The sequence below is a fragment of the Echeneis naucrates genome, chromosome 10, assembly GCF_900963305.1.
Source record: "Echeneis naucrates chromosome 10, fEcheNa1.1, whole genome shotgun sequence".
Classification (NCBI taxonomy): Eukaryota; Metazoa; Chordata; class Actinopteri; order Carangiformes; family Echeneidae; genus Echeneis; species Echeneis naucrates.
In genome coordinates, this window is record NC_042520.1 from 1,635,152 (window position 1) to 1,649,470 (window position 14,319).

Here is a 14,319-nt window from a genome sequence, read left to right on the forward strand (position 1 = left end):
TGATTAAGACTAAGATAGCAAGCATTATTCCTTTTTCAGTTTTCAGCCACGTTTAATTGAGGATACATGTGAGGTTGTTTATACTCTTCAGAGCTTTGGCTTTTTGTATGATAATTAAAAAGAAGACGATGAGAGTAATGTGTCACAAATCATTTCTTTATCCAAACTGAACGTTGCAGGAATTTTCAGTGTCACAACGACAAATTAAAGGGGAAAGTGTCGAGTTCTATCCTGAAACATCTTTCATCTAAACCAGCTTTTCCTGTTGACCAGTCCAGTTCACCAGTTTAACACCAACAGGCAGCAAACTACTAAAGGTCAAACCAAAAGCCAGAAGTTAGTTTCAAGAGGTCGAAGGTCAAGTCGCAGCGACTCAGGTGTTAAATGCATTATTACAGAATATAATTAGCCGTGTAGCCTACAGCTTAAATCCAACGCAAACACACAAACACACACACACACAGCTACTGACAAACGTGCACGCACAAAACACACTCACTTGCCTGAGCAGCAGAGGAGGCAGTTTAATGTTTCTCCAAGGCGTTTAGGGACTTTCGCCTCTTCGAACTGTCAGAACCAAAACTGAATGATGGACGATGATTGGCTGTGGCTGCCAGCCATGCGTACACACACACACACACACACACACACACACACACACACACACATACAAGCCTTCCTGAAGCTGCTGGTGAAATATTCAGTGCTGTGCTCACTAAAGGCAGCTCATCTGCCTCAAGACATTTACACCTCATTTTGCCAATTTAATGTGGCATCCCTCCTCAAGCCCCGTACACACGCACACGCACACACACACACACACACACACAAACATGCACAGAGAGAGGTAGAGAGTAAAGGTAGTTAATTCCAGCCTCAGTGTACTTCTCCTGCACTAAACCCACTCAATAGTTCTCTCAGGCGGTACTCATACCAAAGCTAATTGCTAAGCTAAAATACACAGACACACACACTCACACACACACACACACAGCTTCAGCTTTCTATGCTTGAATGTTGTGTCAAGTAGTAGAACAGTGTGAAGGGAAATTTAAGTCAGCAGAAAGCAGAGGCTGCACAGTTAGCTCAGGGCCAACCATCCTGCTAACTAGCTGAGTCACTGAATCTAACGCTAACCTGAAAAAGAAAAAAGCCAACCAACCATAAAACCAACCAAGTTTCCCGCTAAATAACCAGATTTCAGCAAGACTTCAATAAAGCTACTCACCTAGATGACAACTAACACATTTAACGTGCTAATAACCAAACAACGAAACTGCTGACGAACCCGCTCAGTTTGTTACCATCTAAACAACAAACTAAACTGCTAATTAACATGCTATCGGTCCAAAACATGCCAAGTGACCTGCGAACTACCAGTTAGCATTCAGACGTCACACACAAACTGACCTCAGTCCGCATGTCGATCCAGACTTTGGATTAATTGTTTGGTAACTCTGAAATAGTTAAAAATGCCAGTCACACGATCCCAGAATGGCAGAAAGAGAGTTTGCTGTGATACACGGAGGAGACTCGCTCGGATTGGAGGAACTGGAAGCGGAATATTTGGCGGTCTTCCTCAGCAAACCATCAAAAATGTGGGTCCAACCTGTTTGGTTGGCATGAAAACCTGAACACAAACAGGATTCTGTGATTTCAGGCAGACAAACAAGTGAGCACGCTGCAAAGATCAGCAGCCGGGCCGCACGACGGATCAGTCAGCCCAAACTACCCAGCAGCCCCTGCAGCAGCACGCCAACTCTCCATGTGTTTATTTATTAGTTTGAAGAGGCCCACTCCATCGGCTGCTCGGCCACCCACGACATCACTTAAGGAGCCGGCCGAGGAGACACCGAACGGACGCCACGGTGATGGAGATGGACCGCGTGGAGGGAGACGGATCCGGAGAGGGCAGCAAAGAGACACACAATGTTGTCACGGAAACGCACGTCTTTACAGCATGACCTCAGACTGTATGCAAAGTGTGATGCAAACACTGTTAGGAGGAGAGCTGTGTGTCTGTCTGTGAGTGTGTTTGTGTTTCCTGCCTGCCTGAACATGTCTCTACTCCCAAAAGAAAGGCTCAGGCCCGACCCTTTGCGCTTGCTCTCTTGCTGTCGCCGTTACCATGACGACGCTGGCGGGAGGCAGTGACAGACGGCTAAAGTGGTGTTCGAGTTTTCCGGCGTGGCTTCCAGGTGTGTCGTCGGTCCATTCATCTCTCTCTGCTGTCACCTATTGTGTCTCTGCTCCTACGGTATTTCCCTCCATCATGGTGTCTGTTTTCAGTGGAACGACAAGCAAAACAACAATGTGAGCACGCACAACTAAAAAAAAAAAAAACAGAACAATCAAATGAAAGTACTTTATTTTTCTACAAAAACTAAAAAGTACTTTTCCTTCTCAATCTTTTAGAGCCACATTAAGGCTTTTCTGCTTTTTAATATCTTTGTGTTTTTGTCTTATTCAAGTATCGTCTTTGGAGTGGCCTTCCTGTTTTTATATTCAGTTTATGAAGCATCTGATAACAAGTTGATCATTTTTATTTTGAATAAAAAAAGAAAATAAAAGATGAAACTTTCCATTTTGTCCATAAGATGAGGGAAAATGTTCACCAATCTCAGTTTTTTTCAATGATTATTTTAATCATAGATCAGTTTATCAAAGAAAGCTAATATATGATGGAATTCTAATGAAGGAACAAATTAATGAGCTGTTTAATGTCTGTACCTCAAAACACCATACTCATGTGTGTTAATAGTTTTTTGTTAAAAAATGAGTCCTTCAGGTCCCTCGGAGGATGAAAATGGACATATAGGAAGAATTTGGGATGTCCATATCAATCCAATTAAAATTCATTTTGTTTTATTCATTCGTTAAAATTCACTGATGATTGATGTTGATTGGCGCTTTTGGTGGTGGGAGTTGTCATTGTGTGCGTTTGCCTGTGTGTTTGCATGCTGTCTGATTTGGAAATGAACATTAAGAAGCTGCGGCTCTGCTCGTTTGCTCTCTGACTGCAGCTGAGGAGAGGAGATGAGTGCTGCTGTCCGACAAACATTGACGCAGAACAGTTTTGTTATTTTCTGTTTCCAGGCTTCTTCAGCGGCTTTAACAGGATTCATACAAACCTTCAGGGAAATTTTCAGCTCCCGGGAAAAAAAAATAAAAGAATCGGGGGTAAGAAGCAAAAGAAAAGTCACAGATGTGAAGCTGTGTGTTAACATCCGACCTCAATCCTCTAATTTAACCTCCAGAGATTAGGACAAACCACTAATCCAGACAGAGACAGAGAAAGACAGAGGAGCAGGGTCCTGGTTTCTGATGTATTAGTTATGTACTTTTGGTCTTTTTTATTAAAATATATTGTTTTCCACACTGGAGTCTCTCGTTTCTACCGCTGAAACAGACTGAAGTGAAATTAAAATGAAGAGAGGATGAAATGAAAGATGACGAGCTGAGGTCAGCCAGAGGATTAGAGAGAGAGAGAAACAGCTGTTCACTGAGGGCACACACACACAGGGCAGGCTTAAGTGCTGCATTTGAGGACCTGACTGAAGATCTGCACGACAAACTGAACTCCCTGATCCCACAAACGCACACACGCACAGGGAGAGAAACTCACGGCGAACGGCGACATCACATCTCTACACAACGTCCACTTCCTGAACAACATCAAGAGAGCCACGATGTGACCAAAAATACTGACTGCAGATTGATATTTAAAATATTTGTGGATTCGAATCAAATATATTACCAAGTCAATGTTCAGCCACCAGATAGATAGATAAATTGTTTTAATTACTTTATATTTCTTCTTACTGGTCCATCATTGTCTGTGCTCAACAAGGTCTATCAGTGATTTGATTCATGGTCTCGGGGGGTTCTGGAGCCAATCCCAGCTCACCCTGGACAGACCAACAACCACTCAGACCTACGGACAGTTTAGAGTCACCAGTGAACCCAAACAGGACGTCTTTGGAGACTCCACAAAGAAAAGACCCAGGCTGGGAAACCGAACCCACAACCAGCCAGCCGTGCTGCCCCTACAGTGCATGTATTCATGTTATTACGTACACACATACGTTTATAAATAATTATAAACAGTACAGTACCAGTAGGAGTACACGTGGTAAGGTTGTATATAGTGCAGTAACATCACTGTGTGTTTTCATCACAATATAAATTTAAATAAAATCATCGTTGATAAAGTCGATGTGCTCTGCGACCCCCCACCCTGAGTCCAGTTCTGTTCAAGGGCTCTGGAAGCTTTTTCACTCTTCTTCATTGGACTTGTTGGTTCTCTGTAAGTAACAAAGAGCTTTAGACCTGCTCTGTTTGAAAAGTTCAAATACAGATGGACCAAAACTGATTCACAATCCATTAAAAAAAAAAAATGGACAGGAAACAGCAGCTCAGTCGTGGAGAAACACTCGATCACAGCTGCTCCACCATAACAACCTGACAAGAAGTGAAATCCCTCAAAGCCGTGGCCATAACATGAACTCATGAGTGTTAAAACAGGAAACAGGAAAGTTGACAGTTTTTAACAGAAAACTTAAGAGCCAGTACGGCTGCTGCCTGCAGACAGAGAGCAACCAGGAAGAGGAAGAGAGCGAGGAGAAGGAGGAAGGAGAGGAGGAGGAAGTGACGGGATGAGAGATGTGGAGGTGGAAAAAGGCAGAGAGGTGATGAGGGAGAGAGATAATGGGAGAGAGGAAAGAGGAGAGGAGTGTTTCCCATCCAAACAGACAGTTCAGGTGATACGGAGAGAAAACGCCTCGTAAAGAACGACAACATCTCTCTCTCTCTTCCTCTCTCTTATCTCCTCTCCACAGTGTGAGCAGAGGAAGGAGAGGTGGTTCAAGGTGAAGAACGAAGCAGCTGCACTAAATTAAAACCAGGTAAGGAAAACGGAAAGAACAAAAGAAAGGAAGGAAAAAATGAGCCAAAGCGAGAAGGAGGAAGATGGAAAGAACTAAGTACAAGAAAGAAGGGAACACGAGAGAGAGAGAGAGAGAGAGAACAGCAAAAGGAACGATGGAGGGGAAAGGAAAGAAGGAAAGGAGACAGAAGAGGAGGGAGGAAGGGACAAAGGAAGGATGGAAGAATGGGTGCGAAGAAAGAAAGAAGGAAGTGCACATCATATAAAACCTGTGAGCTCAGCTGACCGATGCATCATTTTCTGCCTCAGCGCTGAAGCAGTTAACCAACAGACGCACACACACACACACACACACACATATAAAGCGAAAGACACACATCTCTACCAGTCATAAAATCTCTGGACCTTGCAGGGCAGAGCGTGACGAGGGCAGAGGCCGCCCCCGAGTGTGTTAGTGTGTGTGTGCCGGGCAGACAGAGACATATAAAGTAGCAGAGAGGTAAAAGTCTGCAGAGTGTGACATCCTGTTGGAGGAGGAGGAGGAGAAAGGTGACGTTAATGAGGATGAAGATTAAGATTGGCAAGGTGAAGAAAATAAACAGGATGAAGATGAAGATGTGCTCATAAAGTGACGGGAGGAGGAATCAAAATGATTAATCATGGAGATAAAACTCACAGATGAAAAATTTATGAATCACCAGCGAAGGTTAAAAAAAAAAAATCCCAGAAAGTCTTCCTCAGCAGTTTGAATGATGAAGATGACTGAGGGGGATCAGCGGGATGGTGATGACGAAGGAGATGTTGAAGAGTGAAGCTGTGGATGAGAATTAAAATGAAAACAGACTGGAGGATAAGAAAAAGAATCGTAAGGATGAGGATGGCCGTGAAGATGAAGATTCAGCGGATTGGTTTGGTTTTCATATCGAGTCATCATCACTTCATCTATCCAAACTGAATGTGGAGACAAACATTTAAAAATTCCACTTTAATTTGGTTTCACTTCAGCTCTCATCTGTTTGAATGAGAAGAACACCTTAAATATGCGAAGGAACCTTCAGGGAGTTTATACAGCTGTTTTTATTTGTGGGAAACTTTAAGTCACACTTTTAAGGAAAATCTTACGGTGTTTAACTGTTTAACTGGCTCTAGCTCTGTTTCCTGCTCCTTATTTTGCAGAATCCTATTTAAGTTAGGATGCTAACTAAGTACAACCAAGTAAATTGCAGCCGTGTCCACATTTAATGATGACTAAATTATTTAAAAAGGTTCTTTTCATTGCTACTGCATCTTCTTTACTATCTGATATTTCATTCTTGCCTTGTGCTGGTCCAATAAAACGACCCGATAGCACAGAAAATGGGAGTTAAGTCGAAGAAATCCTGATGTTTGTTCTGAGGAATATTGAAATGCGGCCTTTGCATAAACCTTCCTCACTCTGGACCTGACTGTCAGATTCACATCAGACACAAACACACAAACAAACAGTGGGAGCTCCTGGCTGAGCTGCTGTTTGTGTTTAAGGCTGAATCCTGAGTGCAGACAGGGAGGCTGCAGCTCCGCTCACTCATTCTGCTTCTTGTTTGTCAGGTCAAACTCTGAAGCTGCTGTGTGACAGAGAGCGGCAGGAAGTCAACGTCGAACAGGAAGCGGCAGGGAGACGATGTGAGCAGACCACGGCCTCCAATAAAGATTCAATTATGGTGCGTTGAAGTTGATATGATCAGATCAGACGAGGAAGAGAAGAGCTGCTGGTGACGATGGTTTATTTTCTGAAAGATGAAGTCGTCTTTCTCTCTCTCTCTCTCTCCGTCTTTGCCTCTCTTTGTCTCTCTCTCTCTCCGGTAGCTGTCACTTCTCTTGGCGTCACCTGTCAGTCAGTCAGACTGCAGATGGAGGCTGTTGCCGCGGCAACTTCCATTAACTGTACACTTGGCAGAAGGTCCTCAAGTCGCTCTCTCTTTGTCTTTGTCACGTAGCATCTGCTGCTAATTGCTACCAGTCCATCTATCCATCTATCTGTTTATGTATTTATCTGTTTTCATGTTTTGTTTTTGTTCAGAATCAGGATTTAAGAAGAACCAGCATTGTCGTGGAGAACCTGAACCTGAACTTGAGTCTGTTCATCTTTTCTTTGTTTCTATTCAACACACACACATCATCGGTGTGTGTGGGAATTAATGTTGGCAGCATCTGCACTGATGTCACAGAACACAGCATGCAGAAGTGTGTGTGTGTGTGTGTGTGTGTGTTTTCGTGCAGACAGAGTTCAGCAGCCGGGTGCACAGAGCAGCTGTACAGCATCTGACCTTTGACCCCACCTGCAGGTGTTTTTATGTGTGTGTAGGTGTGTGTGTGGGGAGGGCAGTAACCTCCTGAGTCACACCACCTGCTACCATCCCTGCTTCAAACCACACACACATACACACACAGGTAATATACATTGTGAAATGTGGAGTGTGTTTAAGTGTGTATTTTGTGTGTGTGTTTGTACTCCCGTTCATGCCCCCCTCCTCCTCCTCATTTTTTCCTCTTCACTAAACCCACACTCCTCCTCCTCTTCTCTCCATACTTGTATTTAATGTCGCCTGTTTTCTTGCTTATGTGCATGTGGATGTGTGTGTGTGTGTGTGTGTGTGTGTGTGTGTTTGTGCGAGGCCTCAGGCAGGATTCCGTTCTACTTCGCTTGTGTTGTCGGAGCAGGTGGCAAGACAACACACACACACACACACAAAGCACATGGAACACACAATAACACACTGACAAAATTGTTTCTTGTGTTTTTGATTTCTGTCTCCATATAAAACACACACACACACACACTGATCTTTGCATTGAGTAATCTCGGTGGCTCGAACACAATCACAGGCCTGGGGGGGCGGCCGAGACAGACGGAGACAGACAGAGATGGAGAGAAAAGGCTTTCTCTCCATCTCTGTCTGTCTCATCTATCTCGGCCACCCCCTTCCTATAGACTTCAATATAAGGGAGGAGGAGGGACATTTTCCCATAGACTTCAACATGAGGGCGGAGGAGGGACATTTTCCCATAGACTTCAACATGAGGGATGGGGAGGTACATTTTCCTATAGACTTCAACATGAGGGCGGGGGAGGGACATTTTCCCATAGACTTCAACATGAGGGCGGAGGAGGGACATTTTCCCATAGACTTCAACATGAGGGCGGAGGAGGGACATTTTCCCATAGACTTCAGCATGATGGTGTGGACTACAGCAGGTACTTCCTGTGGTGACCCAACAGCTAAGTGGTTCTTAACCGACTGATTGGTTGGATTCTATCATATTTTTTTATCTCTAAAATGGAGGAACTTTAAAAATCCAATAGACTTTTAAGTGTCAGAATCTCCAAGGACATTTTAATGTTTTCATCCTGTTCAATTTACTGCGACCTTTTGCAGTTTGCTCGATGAAGCACTTTGTAACTATTGCTTTTCTTTTACAAGATCAATAGGAACCGAAGTCAGACGTTGTCCTTTCAGTTCCTCATTGTCTGATATTTCCCTCCGTCACACATCCGGAACGGCGTCATCAGCCAACGCCCGATTCTGTGCCGCTCGTGGACCGAACGAGAGACCTTTAGACCTTTTAGATTCACTCACTCACTCACTCACTCATCTTCATCTGCTTCGCGGGGCCGCTGGAGCCAATCCCAGCTCACATCTCACCTACGCTCAACTTTAACGTCACATGATGTCTTTGGACGGTGGGAGGAAACCCACGCAGACGGGGAGCACCACTACGCCGCCGTGCTGCTTCGATGAATTATTATAAATATTTTAATGTACAATGAACTGCCTTCACCTTTATCGGTGGTTGGCTGCAGCTGGTGATATTCCGCTCTTTGTTTTTTGTTCATATGGCGGTTTTACTGTTTTACAGCTGAACTTTGAACAGTTTTATTTCACCTGCTGTTATCAAACTTTGAATCACCTGTTCTCATCCAGACTCCTGACTGGAGCGCGCTCAGTGGTGACGACACTCAGACTCGTCCCAGCAGAACTGAAAATTTGTTTTTAGGATAGAAATGATTCACATCCTGTTGTGCGACTGGAGTTCATTCGGTCTCGGGTGTTTTTTTTTTTTTCCACAGTTCAAGCATCTGACAGGCCCCGCCCATCAGTGTGTATACAGCAGCGAGGATTAGGCTGTGCTGAGTGATGTCCGTGTTCAGGAATGTTTGTGCTTTCGGAAAAATAATGTGGCCTTGTGTTCGTGCTACAAAGGCCCCTTTATGACCAGGTACCCCCCCCACCTCCCCTCCCAGGCTCAGTCCTGCACCTTCAGCACTGTCGAAAAACAGAGAGATGGATCTCCGACATGTCGTCATACCTGTTCCAACCTGTGAACATCTGCACACACACACACACACACACACATGCACGACCTGCACTTCCACCTGTGTTAAGCATCAAAGCGGATTATTTATTCATTCACTGCTTCTTTCTGTAGGTGTCTTTTTCAAAGAGGAAGCGACCATTTAGACACACGCAAAAACTCAGTGACAAGACAAAAGCAACAGTCAACACAACCCAAACATCAGCAGGACACGGAGAGTGGGAAGAGAAACGCCCCAAAAATAGCCACGAGCTGCTGCTGACGTCTTCCTTTTCAGCTTAAATCCATCCAGAAGTAAACGCTACATGAAGCTACGTTTCATTTTGCTTTGTCTTCACTTCTTCTTCCATCTTCGTTTAACTGCCAGTATAAATTGTCAGCAGCCTTGCTAGCAGCTCTGTGAGCAGCTGAGCGCTGACATGTGCACGCTAAAACGCTCACCCTGATGATGCTTACCAATTACAACTATAATCATTTGCTAATTTGCACTAAAAACAAAGCCGAGGCTGATAGAGATGTCATTAATTTAGACCCACATTAAGGCTTTTCTGGTTTTTTTTTGTTTTTTTTTTTTGTGCCTCTGTTTTTTTCCTGATAAAGTTTTTGAAAATGTCACCAAGTCTGCACATATTCAGAATCAGCTCAACTTCAGCTAATTATATATGTCAGTGAATAAACACTCGGCTCACTCAGACAAACAAACAAACACAAACAAAACGGATATTAAATTTTTCACAGAAAGTTCCTCTCTTGTGTTTGGGTTGTTCTGGAGCTGATCTGAAGTTTCTATCTTTATCTGATCAGGAGTTGTGATGATGAAAAATCAGCTCCAAATATCTGATGAAGCTCAGAAACATACAGGAGTGATCCAGAGACTTTAGATCAGCAGACGTCACAACAAGCCTCCAGCTGGTTGCCATGTCCTGACCTCCATCTTTGTTTAAAGACCCCGCCCTTTTAGGTGGAGCGGCAGCTCTGCTGAGGAGTTTGTCTGTCCTGCAGCTGTAGGAACAGGGCTCGGGGCCTCACTACATTTTTAGCCACCGCTGTGAAATTGCTATAATTTCTGCTGGGGTGTGGGGGGGCTGCTAGCTCTCAGGCTAATGGCTCCCATTATGATTTCTTTTTTTTTTTTCATAAAGAGACAGGAAGTCCTCTGTCTGTCAAACCGAAGGGGACACATGTTGTTGATTAAAAACACCTGTTTTAACTCGGTAATCATTTAATGGACTGTAACTGCTGCCAAGCTCAATGATTATGAGTGTTTAGTGTGAACATTAGCAGGTCCAGTGAAATGGAAAACACCTTTTGGATGGTGTTACATTCCCATGTGTGTGTCTGGGTGTGTCATTTGCTCAGTATTCATCATTTCATCCGAGCAGCTGGCAGAAATCAAAAGTGGGATTTCAGGGATAGAGCCTGACAGTCCGATCCAATTTATATCTGAGACTTTAGTTTGAAAGGCCTTTAAATCCTACTTGTGACACCTTATCCAAGTTACCATAAAGACATTAGTTGTGATCATTTCAGTACTAAAGATTGATTCTTTTTTAAAGATCTTTCGTGGCCTTCACGAAACAGCTCATTTTTTTAATTATGTATTTTGTTATAAGATATATCAATATTTGTCTCGTTACCCAGACGCCACTTTCGCTGATGCAACAAAAGGAGAACGGCCTCATTGATTTGAAATAAACTGCTCCTCCACAGTTTTTTTTGTGTCTCAAGTATCTACATTTCTGAATGCAACCTTTCCAGAAAAGCTAGCCTCTGATTCAACCTCTTCCTGTGTTTGGATTTTTATCTTTGCTTTTCGCTTTTCTTTCCTCACAGCACTGCTGCCTGCTTGAGCACAGACTCCACTTTAGATGTGAAGTGTTAGCGGGATGGTCCGAGAGTTTGGATGTCACATTTTAATTAACCTTCCAAAACGAGACTTGAAATTCGCCCCCTCCTCGTGACATCAGGAGTGAGCTGAGCTCTTGATGCAGATTTCGAACTTTTCTGTCAGGCTCTAAAAACAATTTCTGCCCTGTTTGTGTATGACGGAGAGCATCGTCATGACGAGACCAGGCTCCTTCACGTCTAAGTGCGTGCTTTTCCTGAAAAAGGGGCCCACGCTCTCCCATGATTTAATGCACGGTGGCCGTGAAAATGTGGCCACAGGCACGGGGGCTGTGTCTAAGTGATGCCAGGCTCGGCTGGTCCGAACCTGCTGTAAATATTCTTACTCATTTTAGTTTGACCAGCTTCCAAAGGACGTGGGCGTGGCTTTTTACAGCGTGACAACACCTTTGTCGCACAAACTAGAATTGTCCTGGCTTCTCCTGACATTTAATAAGGTGCTTACGGGACTGTGAGCCCCCGCTTCATCTCTCCTCAGGTATGATTTTTGGATCGCTGGCTTGAGAGATTGTCTGCTCTGATTCACCTTCAGAGAGGAACGGCTGAGTTTAAAGCGCCGCGAGGCCTTCAGAGGAATGCAGATGTGGCTGCAGCCTCCTGATGGACCGTTGTGATAACGGAGCCCACGCCGTATGCATGGCGGTGCGCTGGCCAACAACAAAGCTTTCTCCCCCTTTCTGCAGGTGTTTACAGGTTCTTATCAAATGTTTCAAATGTGTTGTGGCTTGGAGTGTTTTTATCAGCTGTTTTCTGTGTCAGGACTCCCAAATCTCAAAATCTCCCAAAGTATGAAGGTCACTGTCGGAACCAAAAAATCTGAACTTTGGACTAAAAACATTCCTTAACAATCAGTTTCAGACAGATGCGCCGACCTTTACCTGACTGTTTACGTGTAATCACATAATCAGCTGTTGCTATCCATGAAATCAGAGTCAGTGCTTGGGACAACCGAACACTCGACTCAGAATTTATATAAAATAAATAACAGGCGACACACCCACACCTGCACACACAGACACACAAACCTCTTCGTCTAAAGGAGGGATTTTGTTGGATTGATGGAGGGAGGAGACGAAGAAGGTGGTGGCCGGCACTATGACTCAGCATACGCACACACACACACACACACACAGGTCGTTGTGTTACCATAGAGACAGCGGAGTTGGTCAGCGTTCACATGTCATCCAGATGAGGGGGAGGAGTCAGAGCCGACGGAGGGAGCGGGGAGGCTGCACCCTAATTATCCTTTGACCCCTTCACTCTTAGCCACTAATAACTGTTCCTGAGTGATATTTGACCTTTGACCCCGGCCGCTTCAGCACCTGCTGTCTGCTTTTGATGTCTGCTTCAAAGTCCACAGCGTGTGTGTGCGTTTTTGTGTGTGCAGGCCACATGCCAACAGGTACGGCTGTAAATTTTAAAGAGACAGACTCAGAGAATGGCTGATGTGTTTTTATGTGAACGGTCGGGATGCATTCAAGATCCCTTAACATCAAACTCCAGTTTAAAATCGTCACCACCATTTTTTTTTCTTAACTTGGATGCTGTCTGATCTGCTGGTCAATAAGCGGTTCTCCTTGAAGTAGTTCCTTCATCTCCCTCCCCACAACCTACCTATTTTTTCAACAAGGCGGCAAAAGTTCTTAGCTACAGGAAAAGCTGCAGAAACATAAGCGACAATTTTTCTAAATCAATTCTAATCTGAAAACAGCTGTTCAGTCATATTGACAGATATCTTCTTGAACGTCTGCTGCTGGAGTAACTGAGTGGGATCAATAAGGTTGATGTAACTTCTCCATCTGCAGACACACATGAAACACACACCGCAGATGAGTAGTTTCCCATCAGCCACGTGTCCATACACAGACCGTCTCAGCTCTTACCTGCTCGTCTGTGACAAAGTTGTTTCTGTTGAACAGGATTTTAATGTCAACTGCTGTGAAAATCTGCATGATACACTTACTCTCCACAAGTGAAGGATGGAAAATGAAAATGACCACCCCCCGCTTCATCCGCCCAGTGAAATCACAAAGAGCGCCAATGTGACATTTAAGCATCATGTTTATTGAAATAAAATCTGCTTTTAGCTGTAAAAAACAACAAAAACACTGTAAAGTCACCCCCCACCCCCCCAAGGGAAGAGTGTACATGATTGGACGTGTGATGGAACAGAGCTGATATGGGGGAGCTTTAAAGTGTGAAGTTTGACGCCTGCAGGCTCGAGTGTTAACAAGGTAAACAGAGACCCAGCAGGAAGTCAGCGGAGCGACCGAACGACGAAAGCAGTCTGAACTTCAGCTTCATATACAAACTGTGTCGTGGCCGTGTGTGTGTGTGTGTGTGTAAGAGTCTTTGGTAGATGGTGACCACAGGTCAGTGAAAAAGTCTTGTTAAGTATACACACAAACAAATGCACGCAATGCAACACAACACAACACGACACAATGTTGCAACATAAACAGCAGATGAAAACAAAAACAAAACACAGAATAAAAAATAGTTGACATGTCGTTGAAATATATGTACAGTCTGAACATTGCTACGACGACACCTCCATGTGATTGTCTCCTTTCACAGTGCACACGACAGTTTCAATTCCACAGCCCCCCCCCCCCCCCCCGACCCAAGTCCATCAACACGAGGCCCTACAGAACAGCCGACATGGCGTGAAAACTCGTTACAATCACGCAGTTAAAGCCCCCCCCCCGCCCTTCCATTTCAACCCCAACCTCCCCACCCCATCCCCTTCCTTTTGTACATTAAATAGAATAGAGCAAGGCACTCTGGGTAAAATAAGGCGGGCGCCTGGAAAATTACCTGCCATTTATCTGTGCAAACAATTGACTTCTTAGCCCTGGTGATTGGGAACACGGCAGAATTAAGTCGTATTTCAGCTGACCTGACAGGAGCAGCAGAGGTTAAGAAATGGTTGTATTTAGTCTTAGTGTACCTTTTCCTTCATAGTGTAGTGGCTCTGTTTTTTCTTTCCCAAAAACCCTCCCTTCCCTCCACCTCCTAATTCCCTTTCTTTCTTTCTTCACTTCTTGGATCCCTGACCGGGCTGAAATTACCTTAAATTGGTCTGAACTGGATGGAAACACTCTAAAGTGCTGCTCCGCCAGTCAAGTTCCCGGTCAAAGAAAGCCCAGAAACAATAAAAATGGGTACACACAAAA

The 14,319-nt window shown here is 44.3% G+C and overlaps 1 protein-coding gene across 1 annotated transcript in view; it reads right to left on the minus strand.

Moving 5' to 3' along the window:
• LOC115049648 (protocadherin-1-like) overlaps positions 1-14,319 on the minus strand; it is a 157,308-nt gene that overhangs the window by 125,149 nt on the left and 17,840 nt on the right. The gene's annotated exons all lie outside the window — the stretch shown is intronic.